Source organism: Cydia fagiglandana, chromosome 14 (assembly GCF_963556715.1).
Source record: "Cydia fagiglandana chromosome 14, ilCydFagi1.1, whole genome shotgun sequence".
In the NCBI taxonomy this organism is placed as follows: Eukaryota; Metazoa; Arthropoda; class Insecta; order Lepidoptera; family Tortricidae; genus Cydia; species Cydia fagiglandana.
Genome location: NC_085945.1, coordinates 10,160,246 through 10,183,829, shown reverse-complemented (window position 1 = coordinate 10,183,829; position 23,584 = coordinate 10,160,246). Strand labels below are relative to the sequence as shown.

Sequence of the window (23,584 nt, the reverse complement as noted above, 5' to 3'; positions counted from 1 at the left end):
TTCGCGCGTTGTTCGCCTACGTAAGACGTAGCGTTAGTAGGTACTTATAGTTAAGAGTTAACACATTCACTGCCAAGAACACGTACCTAAATTTTTTATACCTACTGATTGCGAGTCAAATGAGGTAGAGTCGGACCAGGCTAAGTTTGCATACCAAGTGCTACGTCAAGTATGGAGCTTATAGGGATATTTAGTAGTTATGCATGATTATGTTTGATACTGACCTCACGCACTTTCCCGGAACAGGGAACTACGCTCGTCCGACCTGCAAACAAAAGGAAAGGGGTTATGTAAAAGATGGAAATTGAGTATGTATACATCTAATAGGCAATATATTATTTGTTTGTATTGGTCAGATGTTATTACATATTAGATTTCAATTTTTTTAAGAAATTTTATATTATTTTGAAGAGGGTTAATTCGATTAAATAAAAGCAATTCCTTTGTTGCGATTTGGTAAAATCATTGGATCTAAGTCACAATTGTCAATGCAGTCAAGATATTCAAATTATTTTTTGGGTTATTATCATAAAATTATGTTGATCCAATTGATAAAGGAAAAAATAAAACAAAAAAACAGCATCGCCAACCAAACATTAAAATTCCTACAACTCTCTTTAAGCTATAAGTATTTTAATGTTTCGTTAACGCATATAATTGGAATAGCTATGCCTTTCTCGTTCCAACAATTACAATTTATAATGACAGCATCAACTTAGACGGATGATAGAAATGTTTAACAAAAAGTGACAACTGCCGTGTTCCATACAAGGGATGCTATTTGTTCCACTGTCATCGGATCATGGGATGTCAGCGTTTTTGCGTCTGAATATGACAGTGACAATTTTATTACGTGCCTCCATGCCTGGATTAAAAAAGTTGTTGGGTTGTTTATGGTATGAGATTTTCAAAACGTTTACGGAAGCTGTAAAACTCACTCAGAATAGTTACGACGCGAGTAGCTTTGGAGTCTTGGGAGCTGTTTAGAGCTTTCCATAAGATAAGTATCTAAAACATGTTTTGATATACTAGACATTTAGACAGGGCCGTCTTAAACTATGCTGGGGCCCTTTTGGAAAGTAAAGAAAGCGAAGAAGAAAATGATCTTCTATTTTTTATAGGTAATCAATAGTTATTTGTTTTACAAGGGGGCAAAGTTCTTGTTTAACCACTCGTGCTAATATTGATACCCGAGTAAGCGAAAGATTCCAAAATTGAACCACGAGCGTAGCGAGTGGTTTGAAAAATGGAATCTTGAGCGTTGCGAGGGTTTCAAAGCACGAGGGTTAAACAAAATTTGCCCCCGAGTGAAACACAAAATTTTTCACCACACTAACCCGAAGCAAATTTTAAATGTAAAATAACAAACAAAATCAAACCATATCAAATCCAAATGAATGTTATTAAATATTTATCATCCAAAATCATCATTTATAAGTCAATTCTACCAGCAAACATAAGAAAACAACTCAAAATTTGCATTTGATTACTTTGCCTCACATGTGAATAAAATGCAACTTTGCTATCAGTTTTTGAAGTACAAAGTAAGCCTTTCCGAGCTGGTGTGGTGAAAATATAATGTTACTGTTTGTCTTTCGGGGCCCCCTGAGGACGGGGGCCCTGGGCACGGGCCCCGTGTGCCGTTATGGTAAAGACGGTACTGCACATAGATGCTCAAGCTCAAGCAAGATATTTTTCACCACACCAACTCGGAAAGGCTAACTTTGCAGTTCGAAAACTGATAGCAAAGTTGCATTTTATTCACATGTGAGGCAAAGTAATCAAATGCAAATTTTGAGTTGTTTTCTTATGTTTGCTGGTAGAATTGACTTATACATGATGATTTTGGATGATAAATATTTAATAACATTCATTGGGATTTGATATGGTTTCATTTTGTTTGTTATTTTACATTTAAAATTTGCTTCGGGTTGGTGTGGTGAAAAATTTTGTGTTTCACTCCACCAGCAAACATAAGAAAACAACTCAAAATTTGCATTTGATTACTTTGCCTCACATGTGAATAAAATGCAACTTTGCTATCAGTTTTTGAAGTACAAAGTAAGCCTTTCCGAGCTGGTGTGGTGAAAATATAATGTTACTGTTTGTCTTTCGGGGCCCCCTGAGGACGGGGGCCCTGGGCACGGGCCCCGTGTGCCGTTATGGTAAAGACGGTACTGCACATAGATGCTCAAGCTCAAGCAAGATATTTTTCACCACACCAACTCGGAAAGGCTAACTTTGCAGTTCGAAAACTGATAGCAAAGTTGCATTTTATTCACATGTGAGGCAAAGTAATCAAATGCAAATTTTGAGTTGTTTTCTTATGTTTGCTGGTAGAATTGACTTATACATGATGATTTTGGATGATAAATATTTAATAACATTCATTGGGATTTGATATGGTTTGATTTTGTTTGTTATTTTACATTTAAAATTTGCTTCGGGTTGGTGTGGTGAAAAATTTTGTGTTTCACTCGGGGCAAATTTTGTTTAACCCTCGTGCTTTGAAACCCTCGCAACGCTCAAGATTCCATTTTTTGAACCACTCGCTACCCTCGTGGTTTAATTTTGGAATATTTCGCTTGCTCGGGTATCAATATAAGCACGAGCGGTTAAACAACAACTTTGCCCCCTTGTAAAACAAATAACTATTAACGATGATTCGTACGCGTGTTTAGAAAGAGTTGAATCACACATCAAAATAAAAAGTGACGGCTTAATTACTACAGTTTCGTCCATTCTAAAAACCTACGGCCCGATTCGAACCTTAAGATACGTCACTTAATAGATTTAGAAACGATATCGATTAGACCTGTCAGTGTCAAATGTGACGTTTCTTAAAACAAAAACATCACTTTTGTCACTGACACATCTAATCCATATCGTGTGCAGATCTATTAATTGACATAAGTATCTTAAAGTTCGAATCGGGCAGTCAGTTTGATATACTCGTTATAACATCGTGGACCCTGATCAGTACGGATATGATGGTCGTATTTGTCTACGTGACAGCGTGATAAAACGGTGTCCGTCACTTTCTATCCCACGGTGTTAAAAAGTGACAGTTATTTTATCACGTGGATAAAGATGGATAAAGCCATCCATAATAAGCTGGCTGATCAGTACGGATATGATGGTCGTATTTGTCTACGTGACAGCGTGATGAAGCGGTGTCCGTCTCTTTCTATCCCGCAGAGTTAAAAAGTGACAATTGTTTTATCACGTGGATAAATGTGGATAAAGCGATCCATAATAGGCTTGAAGCATCAAACCGCACAGTTAGACATGTAGTTCTCTGCTTTAACGCGTCTGTATGGCGCGATTAATGTAATTATATGCCATGTATAGGCTGATTCATCGTCTGCTTATCGCCAATTTGTACGTTTACGGACTATTTACCGCGTGTCCACTGTGGGAGCCGACTGACGGACGGAAGATGTGTAATTCTCCTGTCAAACATGTTTATTATAAATGCAAATATGCTTATATGTAAACAAGTGCGTAGTATCCACGTTTAAATAAATATGTTTAAGTTTTTAGAATGCGTTCGTTGTTGAATGTTAGAATATTATTATATGTTTTGTATTTTATATTAATTTATTTTCCCACTTAGTTATTTATATTATACAAGATACACTTGTGTCCGTCGTGTACATTACATTATTGTTACATATCAGTTTGTATTATTATTAATAACTTTATAATTAATATTGTATTGTGTGCACAGTACATGGTGGGGGAACTAAAAGCGGCGACAATGCTTAGTGACCATTTAAATAAATACATATTTAAGATTCGCCAGCTTTCCTTTAGGTTTAAGATTTTTATCTAACGATTGTGTGACATCTTTAACGAAAATTTTAAGTAGTTTAAGATTCATGGTACCTATTAACCTTTAGGTAGGTACAGAGAAAATGTATTAATGTCATTAATTAACTAAAATCTCTTTAAAATATTTTTTATCAAGAAGAAACATGTGCGAGGGCTGCATCTGCAAGTCTTGCCCGAACCGTTGAATTTTTAACTTTTTCCTTTAATATAAAAAATAATAATTTCGCCTGACTCTGCACTGAAACATTCCAAAAGTTTTCTCCTACAAATTATGAAAACGAGATGATTAGGCAACAGTTGATTATATGACAAGTTAATTCGTCGGCCGGTCGTGTCGCACTAATGTGCACTATAAATGCGCGATTGTATGCAGATGCGCGGGCGCGGCTCGATTGCGTAGACGCTGCGGCAGCGAGTCGAATATGTTCCTAGGCACTATATTGAGTATGGCCTACCACGAAAATCGATATGTCGTTCTGTCTCTCTATAGCAGCGGTTCTCAAACGTTTTTGGTGACGGAACCCTTTTGGAAAGCGAAATATTTAACGGAACCCCAAATTAAAATTTTTCGTTCGTCACTGTGGACCAGATTTACCTATAGAAGTGCTGATTTATTTCTTATTATTACAAGTATTTTCGCGGAACCCCAACAGAGGCTTTGCGGAACCCTAGGGTTCCGCGGAACACACTTTGAGAATGGCTGCTCTATAGCTTATGCAAGAGTGATAGGGAGGCAGACAACGAAATTTTCATTTTCGAGGTAGGCTATTGGATATCGAGAAGTATAAGGATGTACTGACAGTAGATTGAACTTTTTTATTGATCCAAGAGTTATAGTCCGACAATAAATTGTAGAAAATTATTGAGGGCGCCACTTCCTAATACGTAATTGTCACATTTTTGATGTAAAATGGTTAAACGTGGCAGCAATTTAGTATTGAATTTATTAGTTCAATTTTATTTAATTTCTACTTTTTTATGTCGCCCTATATTTACAGGGTGTTACATAGGAAATATACTTACTGATTACTGAGCAATTTTAAGTAGGGACCAACCCTGAAAATAATTGGCTCTCCCATAGAAAACATCGACATCTAGTTAATATGCCAAAATGTATGAAACATCTATTCGCCTCACTCACCTGTGCTCGGTACTTAAGTATCGCTATTGGAATTACACTGTTACGCTACGTCTTACGCTACGTCTTACGTAGGCGAACAATGCGCGAACGCGGCGCGGCGCGGCGCGGCGAAAGCGGCCGCCGCCGCGCCGCGCCGCGCCGCGCCGCCTGACATTCGCGTGCAAATCGCGCCGCACCGCGTTCGCAACGAGATCGCTTACGTAGGACACTTCTATGGGCATCAAAGGATTGATTTCGCCGCGCCGCGCCGCGCCGCGTTCGCGCGTTGTTCGCCTACGTAAGACGTAGCGTTACGTAGGCGAACAACGCGCGAACGCGGCGCGGCGCGGCGCGGCGAAAGCGGCCGCCGCCGCGCCGCGTCGCGCCGCGCCGCCTGACATTCGCGTGCAAATCGCGCCGCACCGCGTTCGCAACGAGATCGCTTACGTAGGACACTTCTATGGGCATCAAAGGATTGATTTCGCCGCGCCGCGCCGCGCCGCGTTCGCGCGTTGTTCGCCTACGTAAGACGTAGCGTTATTGGGGCTGCGCGTGATTGCTGTAAGTACACTTCAGTACATAAACCAGTCAGTGGATCACAATATTGTATAACCATGTACAGTCAAACAAGTACGAGTAAAGCGTAACAACATTTACGGCTCGATTCTGAAAATGTAGTAGATCTCTAATAGACCTCAGCAAGTTACGATATGGATAATTTAAAGATATTTGTAAGATAGATATGTCAAATTTGACGTTTGCGCGATTCTGGAGGTCCTCTTGAACGATTTCGACAAGATAGATATGTCAAAGTTGACGTTTCCGCGATTCTGGAGGTCCTCTTGAACGATTTCGACAAGTTATGACTTAGATATCCAAGTCAAATCTAGTCGATATCTAATGTAAATCTAGTTGATCTCTATATCGTTTCTAGATCTTGTGATTATCTCGTTTCCCGAATACGCGTTACTTCTTCAAGTACAGCTCACGCTTTACCCGATTAGGTACTACTTTAATTTTTAATGTTCCATACTCATGAAATAAAACTGTGAATGATTTCAAAATACATCGCGACGTTTAAAACCCTTGAACCGCTCGTGGTCAACGAGAGAGTGAGGAAAAATATAATTATTAATAACCTCTGTCAAAATTACAATGTGCAATACCACCAATAAAAAATAATCAACATAAACTACACATTTTTAAGGCAGGTAATACATGCAAAATAAGGGTTTAAATATTGTTTATACGACTCTTCATCCCCAGAGTCAATCGATTAATGGAACAAACAACATCAACGAACGGTAAGGAATCGTCACTCTTCAACTGACTGTCATCTTTTGGGTACAAAATTCTAAAAATAAAAATGATTTCATTTGATATGTGGCGGGTACGGTTGCGCGCGCACTCGCGCATGCCTGTACCTCGCTCTATGTCATCGTCTCGGCACGTCAATAAGAAATGTCGATCTATTTTGCTTACGCTACGTCTTACGTAGGCGAACAACGCGCGAACGCGGCGCGGCGCGGCGCGGCGAAAGCGGCCGCAGCCGCGCCGCGCCGCGCCGCGCCGCCTGACATTCGCGTGCAAATCGCGCCGCACCGCGTTCGCAACGAGATCGCTTACGTAGGACACTTCTATGGGCATCAAAGGATTGATTTCGCCGCGCCGCGCCGCGCCGCGTTCGCGCGTTGTTCGCCTACGTAAGACGTAGCGTTAGCCGTTGAATTTAATATTGTAAATACTGTTGTGCATCATTTGAACGTATGAGTGCTGTGCTCTGAAATATAACATTTGGTGTTTACATCAAAGACTTTCATTTCGTCTGTTACGAAGATCATAACCGGGCACTGCATCTCCTACACTGGTGACCCCGACGTGATGTAACGAACTATATAGCTCGTCTTCGGTCGCTTACTGAGAAGCTTCAGCCAAAGCCAGCATCGAGACACAGTCACCCATCAATCTTTGTTTTTAAGGACCTAGCCACTGCCAGTCACGTGTTCCTAAGAGAAGACGCTCTGCGCGGTGCTCTGCAACCAGCATACACCGGCCCACACTTGGTGCTGGAAAGAACTGAAAAGGTCTTTAAACTGTCCATTAAGGGGAAACCCGTCACGGTGTCGATTGATCGTCTCAAGCCGGCTTATACAGTAGAAGATAGCACCTGTGCTAGAGAACATACTCCCCAAGAGAGTATTAACCCCGAAAGAAGAAAAATCATCACTACACGTTCAGGTCGTATGGTGAGATTTCCTGATTATACTCGCCCGTAGTGACGGTCTCTGGAGGGGAGCCATGTGGCGGGTACGGTTGCGCGCGCACTCGCGCATGCCTGTACCTCGCTCTATGTCATCGTCTCGGCACGTCAATAAGAAATGTCGATCTATTTTGCTTAGCCGTTGAATTTAATATTGTAAATACTGTTGTGCATCATTTGAACGTATGAGTGCTGTGCTCTGAAATATAACATTTGGTGTTTACATCAAAGACTTTCATTTCGTCTGTTACGAAGATCATAACCGGGCACTGCATCTCCTACAGATATCATCAATCTTCAATTGATTTGTTGTTGCTACACACTCAATGTTTTTTGATTTTCAACTTACAAAGCACCGAACTTGAAATTCAAGAAAATTGTTTTAGAAATAACCCATTCAATTCCAATAAGATTTCTTGTACGGGTGTGTAACAATCGAGTTTGATTTATCGCCGACTGTACCCGGCTTGAGTCACCGCTGCTGAGTAGGTATTGACATCTTCGAGGAATATAGTTTAATATTTGCGCAGCAATTCAGAGTTTTGTTAGGCCTGATGTGCAATATTGCTCATCATGCCTGACTCTGAATCTCCATAAGGTATCAGGGCGTCGTATCGACTTTTCAGCTCTATATATGTAGATTCAAAATGTGTTATTTTTGTGGGTCTATTTATAATTTTGACGCAGTTTAAAGAAGAGTCCGTCTAAGATAACTTTGCACAGACGTAGTAATGACAGTGGGGAAGTGACAGTGTATTTTCCAGTGATATTTTTATGGGAATTTGACGTTTATGTTGGTGAAGTATACTCTCACTGCAAAGTCTGTGCAGATTTAGTTTGGTCCGACTGTATACAAATAATATAAATTATGTAGGTATATAATTTCACAAGTTATAATCTGTGCTACCTAGTGTCTTTAATTTTGGGAAAGAGTAATATTCATTCAAATTAATTAATAATTAATATGTATGGCTTAGTTGAACTCATTATATTAGTCCCATTACCCAATCAATAAAATTGCCCTTTTAAATAACGCAAGCTTGATACCTATCTTAAATAGAACTTCGTCGAAATAGAAAGGTTGAGTGCCAAACATTATGACAAATAAGGTATTCTCAAACGCTTACAATACACTTTGTCGGAGAAAATGCTTTGATAGTCAGTACGTAGGACTTTGATTCAAATATGGGGAGAGCGGCTCTGCGTTCTGTGAACTAAGTATTTCATATTGCGGACACCTGCCAGTTGCAATGTTTTGATGTATTTTATTTCTAAGTTACGTACCCATAATACTTTATTGGAAAGTTGCAGACGTCAAGCTATATAGAGCAAAAAGGTAAGGTAGGTAAGGTAAAATTTCCCTCAATCCAATCCGAATGGATTCAGGGAAATTTTCGGGGTGAAAAAGATGCAGGGTTAGAGCGGGATCTATAATTGTATTTTTTACGAGTATAATACTGCGTAGTGAGTAGTAGCGCTGTTATAGGACTTGTACAGTCTACAAGTCCTCTACAATGTAGAGTAGGTTTTGTGATCAAGAAAACATGCACTAATTAATTTGTCTAAAATAGATAAGCCGATAGAACCGCTTTTTATAGGTCCTCGCGCCTCACTAGCGCCAATTTTAAATTAAAATGCTATAGAAGTTTCGCAGAACAAATGAAGAGCAAAAAGTTCAATTAATAATGGTTCCGGTATGCCGCGTCCGAAACTCTGCGGCGATAATCTTGTGTGAGTCAGCGGCTTGATTCACCGCCGGAACTAGTAGATAAGTGATATTTAAGCTACTCGCGTTTATTTAGCGCAAATATTTTCATTCACTGATACTTAATCAGTGAATGAAACTTATACGAAACCAAAACCAGTGTCCGACTAAGTTCGGAGCCACTTTGACCCATTTTGTTCTATACCCGTAACTTTTTCTTGGTAGGTACGGTTAAGGTTCTGATAAAATTGTACATAATTAAATGCTTGGTTATTGTTACTTTAACTTTAGTTAAATATGATTATATTTATTTATTGCCGTTATTCTTATTAACATATCCACTCAAGTGCAATGAAAACGGGCCAAACAGTGAAATAAGTGATATTTAAGCTACTCGCGTTTATTTAGCGCAAATATTTTCCTTCACTGAGACTTAATCAGTGAATGAAACTTATACGTAACCAAAACCAGTGTCCGACTAAGTTCGGAGCCACTTTGACCCATTTTGTTCTATCCCCGTAACTTTTTCCTGGTAGGTGTACCTCTGATAAAATTGTACATAATTAAATGCTTGGTTCTTATAACTTTAAATTAAGTTCAATAGGATCATATTTATTTATTGCTGTTATTCTTATTAACATATCCACTCAAGTGCAATGAAAACGGGCCCAACAGTGAAACTATTGCGATTAATTCCCAATGAGAATCGGAGATCGGGAAAATGAGATATTTATGGGAAGTATTCCTTACGCTACGTCTTACGTAGGCGAACAACGCGCGACGCGGCGCGGCGCGGCGCGGCGAAATCAATCCTTTGATGCCCATAGAAGTGTCCTACGTAAGCGATCTCGTTGCGAACGCGGTGCGGCGCGATTTGCACGCGAATGTCAGGCGGCGCGGCGCGGCGCGTTCGCGCGTTGTTCGCCTACGTAAGACGTAGCGTTAGTGATACATTTTCCCGATGAGATCCAACAGCCGACATACATCATTTTTGTTCAGAAACTCATATGTTGTACTTGTACTTATTAAAATAATTTTGTAACCTAATCTTTCTTTTTAAAGTTATGTTTACTTTTTATCAGTTTCAGCGAGCAGTTGTGGTGTCATCGAGTTATGACCACCCGTGCTATGAGACTTCTGTTTGCCAGTGCAACGCGATCCGGCCCATCCGCTAGATAATATAGAATTTCATCTCATAAGGTGTGTTGTTATATGATATGATGCAACGAACATCGACGTTGATAAGATGGACAGGGTGTTGTATATTATTTATTTATTTATTTTAAACTTTATTGCACATACAAAAAGTACAACAGGCGGACTTAATGCCGGTATAGGCATTCATATTATCTGGGGATTAGTTTTCTTTATAAAGGGATAGTCTTAGATAAACCTTGTTTTTATTTCTGAATTATTTAAGGTTCGCTGCGGCAATTAGTAAAAGTTGTAATTAACCATACTTTGTATCAAGTCTTTCGGCCCAGTATCGCAATGAGTGCGTGTTATTAAAATAATACACAAAGGTAATACAATACAAGCATTAAACTTCTCATCAATGGTGTTTACTTTTGAAGCAAAAACTATTTAGAGTATCAGTTACAGACCCGTACAGGTCATATTTATTAAAAAAAAACATATTGAGAAGTGGTAAAGTGTTTCATGTAAATCATGACTGTATCTACACTTTTCATCATCATCATCATCTCAGCCATAAGACGTCCACTGCTGAACATAGGCCTCCCCCTTATGGGGGGTGAATGCCATAATCGCCACGCTTGGCAGGCGGGTTGGCGATTGGCGATCGCAGTCGAGCACACCGAATGTGACGGACGCTGCTGCCCGTCCACCGGTGGTTTTGGACGTAGTTTAAGGACATACCCGGGTCCAATCTACACTTTTACAATGCAATATCTAACTCAAATAGCTGCCCATTGCACTATGGACAGTAGACTCGTCTCGAAATACAAGATACAAACATGTAAAGCATATTAAACGAACTGCTCTGTGCTTAGTCTCTAGATGGTATGGTGTAATCTGTCACACAAACATGGCGGGAATACAAGACATGTTTGTTGAAAGTCGCATTATTTGGTCCTCAGCGTTATGAAAGTACTTAAGAATGTGGACGCAAGCAGTCGAGACATTGTACTAACGATGATTGACAATTTGACATTATAATAGAGTCAACCTATCAATTTATTAGAAAAGTACGATTTAGTAGATCTTATCTGTGTTACTTATACTTATTCCGTTTCGAAATATTTATTCTGACCATAACTCGACGTGCGTACCTAAAGTCTGTACTTATTTCCAAAATTGAGTTTCTTTACAGAATTAGAACTAAAAAGATAATTAAAAGTCGTGAATTTGATTTTAACGGCGGTAATTTGGAACTAAGACTCCGACTCTTAAAAAAAATGTCACGTTTTTGTTTCTATAAAAACAACTGGGTGGGGCAGTCACACCGTTACTTCTTTATTCTATGGTCACACCTTGTTATTTTCGTAGGTACTCTTGTAGGTAAGTAACTACGTCACGAAGCTAGTGAGTTGTAGCATTAGGTAGGTAGTAGGAACCGTAATAATATGTAGGCACATTTTACTCAAATAAGTTACAAAATGTCATTCCGTCCTTGTAAACGGAACCCTTTCGTAACCGTAGAAACAGGTCCGTACATTTCCATACATCCCGTGTCATTTACAATGCAAATCCACGCGTGATTACCATTCGAAAAGTTCCTTGGGCTGCTTTTACTATGGAAAAACGCAGTATCCGTGTTAAAATCTTTGCTTCTTACAACCTTTTCATTGGAGGAAACATATATAAAATACATAAACCTTAAGATGATGAGTTAGAAGCTATATTACAGTGGCTATGCCTATGTTATTATAGTTATTTATATTGTTTTGAGGCATTTATGCAATCCGAGCGCGTCGGTAGCTGCAGGGTAGGGCTTCCATGGGAACACTGAGATTTATAATCAGCCCGGGGTGGTGTTGGGATGCTTAGGGTGTTATTAACGAGTTAATCTAACGGGACGTACAATATCAGATATTTTGTACTGGGGTTTTAGACACGGGAGCGGGTGCCATATCTATGGCCGGGAACTTACTTGACCACATTTACTCAAATATACGAGTATTTCACGCGAAATTATAAATGCCGAAGTAATTTTTGTTTGGTTATTTCATGTGGGGTACATTTTGGTTTTCAAATCCTCGCACTCGATGTTCTGATCTCCGTAGGTAGGCATTTAATATTAAATAGACTGTCTCGCTTGTATGAGTTAATTAGATGCTGAACTGAATAAATAGTATCCATTTAACGTTTATCCCAAGTGAGAAACGTAACAGGAAACATAGTCTCGCAACATAAGGAAATATAAAACGAACCGGGAAATAAACCAGGCATTCACTTAATTCGCCATTTTAGTTTCTTCATCCATAAACCGCACTAAAGATAGCGGAAAGGGATTTAAAGTCACATTCCCTTTTTCACTTTATACATTTGATCCTATCCTCGCCTTTAAGGGGATAATAAACCTATCTAAAGTCATAAAGTGCAGTGTTGCCAACTCGGATTAAAAAAAATGCTAGACTAATGTCTAGATTATGCCAATATTATGCCAAAGATTTTTGAAACACCTATGCTAAAAAAATGCTAAAATATCACTTGAAATTAGACACTTAAAACACATACTTTTTTCAAATGTACCGCATTTTTCTACTGACAAGATCTGCTTGACCAACTTTATATAGTCCGTTGACGTCCATCCGTCCACAAAAGTCAATATTCATATGAAAATGTGAACCACATAAGGCGATGGCGCATATTGTTGCTGCCAAGTTGGTGCAAACATGGCTTAGACTAAATTATGCTAACAAATATGCCAGATGCTAAATGGAAAATGTTGGTGCCAAAGCGAGTGAAAATATGCCAGATCTGGCATCATTTATGCCAAGTTGGCAACACTGATAAAGTGGGAGATTCCTCCGCGTATTTCACGGGGCTTCATTAGACGGGAATCGTCCAGAATGCACGTTCGTTCTTCGTCTCTAAATAGTTCCTTAATCAGCTATTATGCCGTTTAGGGAGATAAGCGGTGGTTTAGGGGCATTAGGAGTTCACTTGGTACTCAGCACAGTGTATGTTTAACCAGTAACTCGATTTGGGCATGAGGTTGGTAGTTGCTGTCGATGGTCACAAACTGACATTAAATAAGTATAAGGTAAAAGTACGCTTCACCGAATGCTTAAGACCTAGACTTACGTTTCTTTTTTTAATTAGTTCTGGTATTTGCATACGAATATGTTCAATACTAAAATTGAAACTTAGATAAATTTGTCTTCATTTAAACATAACTATAAATTACTGAAATGATTGGACGTATATTAAAAATATTTTTAAAATAATTTCTTCCAGTTTCCTTGATTGTACCATTTACCGAACTAAGAAACGTGATTTGCACATTATACCGAATTCGGAGGCCGCATTACCGAACGAGGAAATAATTGTATGAAAATATGGTGTTGAGTGGTGCCCAAACTTTAATAGGTAGTTCAGTATTAAATCTATACTTTGTTTTTTAGCATTAGAAAGGTGGTAAGCGATCTTGACGTGTCTTTTTGATTGAATAATACTTTTTGAAAAATAAGTCATCCCAAATAGGTAGGTATGCAACAATTATCAAACATGTACGTATATGTATAAAAAAATTTGGCTGTTTTATGCATTTTGTCTCGTCCATTTTCTAGGGAAGGTTAAATAACAAAAGTTTGAAGTTTAAAAAGTCAAGTTTAAATCGCCCCACGACGACGAGATGACGACGACGACGAGACGAATCTAAAAAAAATGTTGGACGTCTAGGTTTGGACCACCCTGTATAAAATATTATTGCTTTATTATTTTTATTATCAGATTGAGCTTTTTTGTCCACATTCCGAGACTATTATCAGGCGTCCAATAAGTATGTCTAAAGTTTGAGAAGGGCTGGCATTGAAATAATGGTCACAAAAAATAAATATAGACCTAGTCGTTATAATAATAAGGATGATATTCTAATGAACATCGAATAGAAACATGGTCAACGCAAACGTGAGTTCGGTAGCAGAGACCATGGGTACCATTCACCGAACAGCCGTTCGGTGAACGAAACATAGAAAATATGTGGAACCTATTTCGCGAACAGATTTTGAAAATAGTATTTAAATCGTAATCAATATGATATAACAAATCTATCAATTAATTTAATACTTGAATCCATTACTAAACCGTACATGTATAAAGTTCTCGCTAATACTGGCGTAAAATATCTAAAATTATTGTTTGATAATAGTCTTGCCAAAAGCCTTATTTTGATGCCAAAAAGTCGTAAAACATGAACATTTCAAACGCAGTTTTATAATAATCTATATAGGTTATTGTTGTTCGGCAATTGCTCATAAAATTACAAATGCATTAATTTATTTGTGAAATTAGGTAGTTAATCTAAATAGTTCGTAATCAACCACTAGAAAAATAATTTCAAAAACATACGCTTTTCCTGATTCCGGACGCTGTTCGATAATACCTTCCAACCACATTGTCGGTGTACTCATCACCGAACTAACATTAAGCTTAATTTCTGATAATATGACTGCACTAAATTAATTAAATTTACTAAAATACACAAACTAATTAGGTAATCACACTGCAAAACCATACTTTGAAACACAGAAATAAATTTAAAAGGATTTATGGCCTTAAGAAATATACGCAACTTCTTAACGATTTCTTTAAGGTTGCCCATACAAAGTGGCAATCGGCAGCGACGACCTGTTTCGATCAATTGCCACGTCCCAACTGCGGCACAAATTGGCCGACTCTGAAGCCTAATGGAAGGGACAGGTATTTAACTCGTGAAAAAAAAATACGCAAGTAAATATCAGCTGTAAGTAATCGACTTATAGCCTAAAATAGAAGAAATTCGGTGATACGGACGGATTCAGAGCGTTCGGTAAAGCGTACTTTTACCTTAACTATAAGATGTCGGAGCTGTCGCATCCTATGTTTAGCTGAATTTATTTATTCTTATACTCCCGAAAAGCTTCGCAACGTACATTTATGTATTTATTTTTCTTTATTTATTTTAATAAATTTTATTTAGTTACTTTACATTGAATTGTATTTTAGTCTGAACAAATCTATAATTTATGTTACAAAATATAAATTCATTGAATGAAATATTACATAAATAGGTATGAGTATGTCAAAAGATTCCCAAGTGTGTTCGCTCGATCGAAAGGTGAATTTTATTCCTATAAATATGAGATGTATTTAAACCGTGTTAATGTACTGTCAGCGACGTATGTACTGTGTCAGCAGTTACTCGGGACTCATCGGAGATACTTAGCTGCGAGTTCATTGCCGTAGAAATCTTGGGCGAGGCGCAGGCGCAGAAACCGAGCTGTCGGGAATAAGACAACTTGTGTAATTTCAACACGGATGTCCACGGTGACATCGGGCACACTATGTTTAATTAACTAAGGTGGTGGTACTAGTGCTCCACATGCTAATGCCCAATAGATGACACCCGGCTGTCACCTCTATTGACAGTGACTTAAGTTTCAAGATGACATGTACTGGCACCGCGTCGAGCACCAGTACCACCACCTTACTTAATTAAACATAGTGTGTCCGATGCCATTTTTATTAAAATTTACCTTACCTTACCTTACCTAATTACCTATCTTCCTCCTTATACCCCCTCTCCCCCAACGTGATCTGTCGTGATTTTTTTCGTGACCCTATCGAACCTCGCGTGATTGGCTTAACTCAATAGGTAACCTAGGTTCCTATGAAGAAGGGTGCATTCCCATTTGTCTCGCCTAACATGACAGCCCGCCATACATGAGACGGGGACAAATGGGAATGATAGGCATATGAAAGCACCTATTCCCATCTGTGCCCAGCGGGGACAGATAGGAATACACATACCGAAAGAAGGTACAGCGTTCCTATACTCGTATCGTATGGTGATATGGTCTCTTAAGTTAAGTACATATTATATGGTGACTGTACCCGCTCTATTCCACATCCGCCCTTCTCGCGAGTGACAGAATAACAGCTAGTTTGATTAAACCAGGTATAATTATTCATAATCAACTTCCGAACGCGCCCGCTCTCGCCCCGGGCGGCTTGCGTAACTACCTTAGCCGTGTGCACTATCCCCAGAGGTCTGTAAAAGTGAAAATGTCATTATAATTAGTCACACGGCATTTTGATGAGTATCTATCACATTAACAGCGAAGACATACACGTGTTATATGATTGGAATCGAGAAATTTTAAACGGATAGTGCTGATTATCTTTTCTGCCTGTATTTAGGATGTCTTATTTATAACCAACAGAGGATTGGTGTCATTACAACTGAGAAAAAACCGGACAAATGCGAGTCGGACTCGCCCACCGAGGGTTCCGTACTTTTTAGTATTTGTTATAGCGGCAACAGAAATACATCATCTGTGAAAATTTCAGCTATCACGGTTCATAAAATACAGCCTGGTGACAGACAGACGGACAGTGGAGTCTTAGTAATAGGGTCCCGTTTTTACCTTTTGGGTCCGGAACTTTTGGATAATGATTAAATAAAGAAATTAACGATGGCATAACATTGTAGGTACGTCTAACACTCTGAAACCGAGACTGAAATATCTGTGGGTGTGGGTAAAAAGGAAAATGAAATATCAAACATTGATCAATTTCATGTAGTATTTTTAGTTTTTAATTTTTCAGTCAAGTGTAGTACAACGTAACAACAGAACAACAGTACCTAACTTACACATCAAAAGTTGTACAAGGTTAGTAAATACGACGTATCTATCAAGTTTGTGGGTTATCAGTCAAAACTATAACTTGCCGAAAATATATCTTATCCAAGAGATACGAAATAGGATATTGTACATATACCTAGGTAGGTATCTATCTTTATTTTTTCGGCGAGCATTTCTCTCTTTATTTGTAATATTGGTTGGTTTCACACAATAATTAAACTGTTTCAGATACTTTTGATAGCGAACTGTCGAGATACTATTTGGAAAAGTTTTCGAGGGTGGCAGATACTTTTGGCGCGTTGGTTCATACGTTACTATTGTAGCTGACTCTGTGCCTACTTAGATTTAATATGGCGGTAAATGTGTCCGATCACTGACCTCAGACTTGAGCTAAGTAAATTTAAGTATGAAGGCTAGAAATACTTCCTCGCATAAATAAAATCTGTTTTTCAATCGCGGGGCTTCACAATCTGCATCGGCTAATGATATTAGTAGAGCTCGAAGCCCGCCTAGTACTGTTACACCATAAGCAAAGCGGATACAATTGCACATTTAGGAATTAAATTCAATAGCTCATATGTCAGATAATTTGTTAATCAAAACTCCACCATAAAGCAAGCAGATAAGTGTTATATTTCAATAAACTTAGAAACCCGGATAGGAGTTAGAGGAAATCACCCGAAGATATTGAAAATTGCAATGACAGTCGATCGTGGAATTGTCAACTTTATCTTTGTTTAGGTTGAGTTTAAACTCGTGCACATTTGTAAAAGATTAAAATGGTAATAATGGTATTTTGCATAGCGTTTTATAATTTTAAGATCCTGTAAAGAGTCAGGGTGGTCTTGATAGAATCCCGTAAACACGGTACGATGCTAATGTAATGGTTATTATTATGTTTACAGTATGTAATCATTATTGTTTATACGACCGTAGATTTGATCAGATTGTAGGTGATAGTAGAAGTAGACCGTAGACTGTGTCACAGAATAAATAATAGTACTAGGTACAGAAGACTCACTCTCTAACAAAACGCGTCTGTCACGATCAGCATAGATATGGCCGCTAGGTGGCGACAGCGCCACGCGCGGCTTATGGAAAACCCCAAAATTGGGGTCGAACGGATGTACTTTTAGCTACCTGTAGAAAAGCGACGAAGGAGTGAGCCACGCCTGACTGTGTTTTCTTTTTATCCGACCTCGTCAGAAGGAGGAGGATTCAAGATCTAAATCGTGAAGCGACAAGTCTCATTTGAAAAGGAAATAGGTATAGGATGTTCGGCTGGTTCACATTGAATTCAATTCAGTTGGTAGACTATTCAATCAATCACTTTAATGTTTATTCTACGTTTCGACATCCTAATTTCAAATATCTCAGTCCCAGAGGCCAATTATGTACCTCTAAGAGAAATTGTCGATGTCACGTCAGCCTAGATAGTCCTTAAACGGATTACGTCGACCCATTACCTACAGGAAGCCTTGTCGGCCGACCAACGGGCTGGCCGACTAAACAAGTGTCACGCCATACAAATACATATGGGCCTTTGACTGCTTTTTTAATGTTTAGAGTTAGAGACTATAATGATGGATTATAATGGTCGGCTGAGAGGTATTGATATAGTTCGTTTTTAGGGTTCCGTACCCAAAGGGTAAAACGGGACCCTATTACTAAGACTTCGCTGTCCGTCCGTCCGTCCGTCCGTCCGTCTGTCACCAGGCTGTATCTCACGAACCGTGATAGCTAGACAGTTGAAATTTTCACAGATGATGTATTTCTGTTGCCGCTATAACAACAAATACTAAAAACAGAATAAAATAAAGATTTAAATGGGGCTCCCATACAACAAACGTGATTTTTGACCAAAGTTAAGCAACGTCGGGAGGGGTCAGTACTTGGATGGGTGACCGTTTTTTTTTTGCTTTTTTTTTTGTTTTTGTTTTTTTGCATTATGGTACGGAACCCTTCGTGCGCGAGTCCGACTCGCACTTGCCCGGTTTTTTTTAGCATTAGAAAAAAGGTAAACAAACTTGATGTGTCTTCTTCAATTAAAAGACATGTCAAGATCGCTTACCTTCTTGCAAGTTCTTTCTAATGCTAAAAAACGAACTATAGTATAGAGTTACACTTATAGCAATGCATTAGTCTAGAAGATATGAATGGGAACTCTCGAGGATAGTTTTAGATATAAGTAAATGGCTGTGGAATAGGGACAGACAAAGTCCTATTGACTATTCAATATTTTTTTAAGTATCTTTATATGTATTATGTTACAGTACAGGTTAAGGTTGCATAAATTAATTAAATGCGATGAGTGTGTTATATGAGACGATAAGCAGTATAAGCACCTATGTAAAGAATGCAGAAATTTGTCGTTAAAGTAAATAAACTTTCCCGGTAAATTGTGATTTCAAACGTGACATTTAAATAAAATATATTTTTAATTTGTTATTTGTTTGACGTCATGTTTAATTCTTACGAAAACTAAAAGTTAACTTTGATTTATGACTTATGACATATTTTATGCCTACATAATTATATGCAAATCCTCTTAATGTAGGTATGTATTTGGATCATTATATAAACAGATGAAGAAATAAACATAAATATGTTCATCGATTTGACAGTTTATGTCCTTGGCGCTCTTTTAAGGGGAACTAACTGAGATTTTGTTTACTTTAAATACCTAAAGAATCTAAAGATACAAAGCATAGTACTTACTTCCTAATCATAGTCATAACTGCCTATGCTTGTTTAATTAAGTTGGTTAGGTTAAATAGGCCAATAAAACCAAAATATTTCAGGAATTTCCGTCTTCTTGCCATCTTGGTGGGTCGTTTTATGTTCTCACTAGGTAAATAAATCCCTGACAGTGGATATGGAACTTAATAACCATAATGTTTTCTTTAGCTTTTAGTGATGGAGTTCTACATTCCACTGTGATTCATTCTCGGTGACGCATTACTATGTGTTGGACAAAAACTTATTGCAACAAAAAGTTGTAAGAGGCCTTTTGATAGTGGAACTAGTAGCTTGCCGTGGTAATTATTCATTTAATCATTTATCATTTAATCATTGCAATCATGTACAACATTATAAGTGTACAAGGTACACAGATATGTGAACATGAACCCGGACAGGGTATAGCAATTAGTTTTAATCTTGTACTAAAATCTTATTAGTTACAATAAATGCTCGTAGTTTATATTACAAAAAGCATAACAATATATATTATAGAATTTACATTACAATTATACAAGATATTATTTATTATGATATAAATTTTCTTGGTAAAACAATATCGCGTTATGGTGAACAAGTCGGCAATGCAGCTCGAACAATATAAATGCCTATGAAATACCAAACAAAATTCCGTATCAATCCGTTTATGTCGAAGTAAGTAACTATAATAGGTAGGTAATTGTGTACTTGTGTTTTTAGGGTTCCGTACCTCAAAAGGAAAAAACGGAACCCTTATAGGATCACTTGCGTCTGTCTGTCTGTCCGTCTGTCACAGGATATTTTATCGGAAACTACTGGACCAATTACGTTGAAATTTGGTACACATATGTAAATTAGTGACCCAAAGATGAATACATTTTTTTAATATTTTTATGATACATAGATTCGAAGTTATTTAAGAAAATAGACAAAAAATTACTATCCCCCCCCCCTTTATCTCCGAAACTACTGGGTCTAAAATTTTGAAAAAAAATCACAAAATACTTCTTTACCTATAGATGACAGGAAAACCTATTAAAATGTGCAGTCAAGCGTGAGTCGGACTTATGTACGGAACCCTAGAAACGCGAGTCCGACTCGCACTTGGCCGGTTTTTATTTTTAAATTGTTATTTTATTTAAGAAAATAGACAAAAAATGACTATCCCCCCCCCCTTTATCTCCGAAACTACTGGGTCTAAAATTTTGAAAAAAATTCACATAATACTTCTTTACCTATAGATGACAGGAAAACCTATTAAAATGTGCAGTCAAGCGTGAGTCGGACTTATGTGTTCCGTACATAAGTCCGACTCACGCTTGACTGCACATTTTAAAGACCTAGAAACGCGAGTCCGACTCGCACTTGGCCGGTTTTTTTTTTATTGTTATGGTGCTGCGTATGTACCTGCTTAATTGCTTATTTAAATGAGGGTTTCATGGAAATAATCTTCAAAATACACAGGTTCCGATATAGGTAGGTAGTATTAGGTACCTACCTACGGTATCCTGCGTAGTCAGGGGTTTAGCCCTTGGTGTGAATGTGATGTGTGACACATACTGTCTACGTCCCTATTTACAACAACATGTACAGATGTTTTCTCGCGACTGCTTGCCACCTTGCAGCAATTTGCATGTAATAACTAATTTGAAACCTGTTTACATTATAAAAGGTAGCCATAGAAACAACTCTGCATGTTAATTTTATCTGAGCTTTTAATTATTTTTCATTAGCGTTTGCCTTACGATTATGCCACGCGGATTTCCCGTGGTATTTCAAGGAATCAATGCCCTCCTGACTAATGAATGACTTTATCTACCACACTAGGAACATGAATAATGAATAGGTTCTCATTTTAACAGCAAAAAAAATTAAACCTTACCTATTGCTTAATTTTTTTGTTAGTATAGGTAAGTAGGTATGCCTACTAGATAAGATAAAGACTATCTTAGAATGCACTTGGCTGTTGAACATCCGAATTCATATTGAACGATGTAAGTAAGTACCTATCTACTTATAACATTTGGCATTTCAATACTTTCCTATACTTAGTCCGTTTTTTTAGCATTAGAAAGAACTTCGCAGAAGTTCACTTGTGGTTCTGAATCTGGCACTTTTAGCGGTAACAATTTGAAGTAAATTATATGTATTGATCGTGCTACATTAGATAATTCAATAATTATTAACAACTAACGAGCCTGATAAAAACTGCACGCTTGCTTCTGCGGAGTTCTTTCTAATGCAAAAAAAACGAACTATAGATCTAGCTGGGTTTATTAGGTTCAGTGTTGCCAACTTGGCATAAATGATGCCAGATCTAGCATATTTTCACTCGCTTTGGCACCAAAATTTTCCATTTAGCATCTGGCATATTTTTAGCATAATTTAGTCTAAGCCAAGTTTGCACCAACTTGGCAGCAACAATATGCGCCATCGCCTTATGTGGTTCATATTGTCATATGTATTTTGACTTTCGTGGACGGATGGACGTCAACGGACTGTATAAAGTTGGTCAAGCAGATCTTGTCAGTAGAAAACGGCGGTAAATTTGAAAAACGTATGTGTTTTAAGTGTCTAATATCAAGTGATATTTTAGCATTATTTTTTTGCATAGGTGTTTAAAAATCTTTGGCATAATTTTGGCATAATCTATACATTAGTCTAGCATTTTTTCAAAATCCGAGTTGGCAACACTGATTAGGTTGGTAGGTTCATTGGTATATTCTGGACACTAATGTTATTGGGGGTTAGGTACCCCATAACATAATAGTTATTTACGATACAAGTGCGAAAAAGAGGAAATTCGAAACGAGTGGCGATAAATTAAAACACGACCGAAGGGAGTGTTTTAAATCGACACGAGTTGCGAATTACCTATTCGCACGTGTATCGTACAACGTTTTACAGTACATATGGCCCTTTAAACTTTTGACATCGCACGAAAAGTGCTATTTTACGCACTAGTGCGGAAAAATAGGACCATATGTACTGTAAAGTATTTTATACTTTGCTTTTTTTAAACTAAATGCCTATAAAGCATCTAAAAGAAGAAGAAAGTTTCCTGGCACTAGATATTGGATACCACGTAGCTACAGAAAAACCCATCTTTTTAGAACTTTGTCGCTGTGACATGAGGGCCGATTTTTAAAATTCGACCACTTGATTTCGTGTATTTTGTTAAATGATATCTCCACTACTAGGCGTTTAAATTCTACTAATAGAATTTAAATCGAGTGGTCAATACCACTCCAAATTTCGATCGCTCGTATTTCAAACAATAGCATTTTGCCGTTTTCTACCGATTTTCGAGTGACGAAATCGAGTGATCGAAATTCAAAAATCGGCCCCATGGTCATTCCTAACACATGTCCATCCATAGGGAAATAGGTACTCATGTAGGTATAACAAAAAATATAAATACCTATAGATATGTAGGGAATGTCAAAAAGTACCTAAAAGATTCAATTAGGTAGGTAAAAATGTGCTACCTACCTACTTTAGTTCACTGGTTCACGAATGTTAAATCATGAAATAATTTATTTTACTTACTTTACTCTTTTACATATTATTAATTATGAATAGAAATGTAAACCTATAAACACTCATTTACCTACGTTATTTAAGTTACGTAGAATTTAATTAGCACGTTATAATTATTTGGGTCAATAATGATAGAAATATTAACTTACCCTCAACTTTTCAGGCAAAATCAAATCCAAATTATTTGCAACCGGCACGAAAGTACAAGCATTACATAAACAATAATCCACAAATTTCTCTTTGAATATAATAAAACTTTGTTTCACACTGTTTTGCAGTTCTATTGCACTTGCGCGGGAACAACTTTTTCACATCGCATTGTAAAGGCGTGCGTAATCTGAGTATCGCACCGCACGACTCGACACCGGCGAATACGTTCGTCGAATACAAAACAATAATGTACCACGCCGGTGACCATGTCGGATGATTCACGTAAATAATAGACAGTACCGCCATCTATTAGAAATTATTCATAATTATTATTTACGCCATCTAGTGACACATATAGTAAACGTTTTTGTAAGTTCTGCTATTCAACAATAGATGGCGCTATAAAGTGGTGTTGCCAGAATAGAAATATAGTGGTGAATTGTTAC

The 23,584-nt window shown here is 37.8% G+C and overlaps 1 protein-coding gene across 1 annotated transcript in view; it reads right to left on the bottom strand.

Annotated features, from left to right (window-relative positions):
* Window positions 1-23,369, bottom strand: part of LOC134670775 (uncharacterized) — a 55,033-nt gene extending 31,664 nt beyond the window's left edge. Inside the window, exons 1-2 of the mRNA XM_063528588.1 lie at window positions 23,138-23,369; window positions 225-265 (exon numbers count right to left, since the gene is read on the bottom strand). The gene's annotated coding sequence lies outside the window, so the exon portion shown is untranslated. The remainder of the gene's footprint in view (window positions 1-224; window positions 266-23,137) is intronic.
* Window positions 23,370-23,584: the final 215 nt, after the last annotated feature.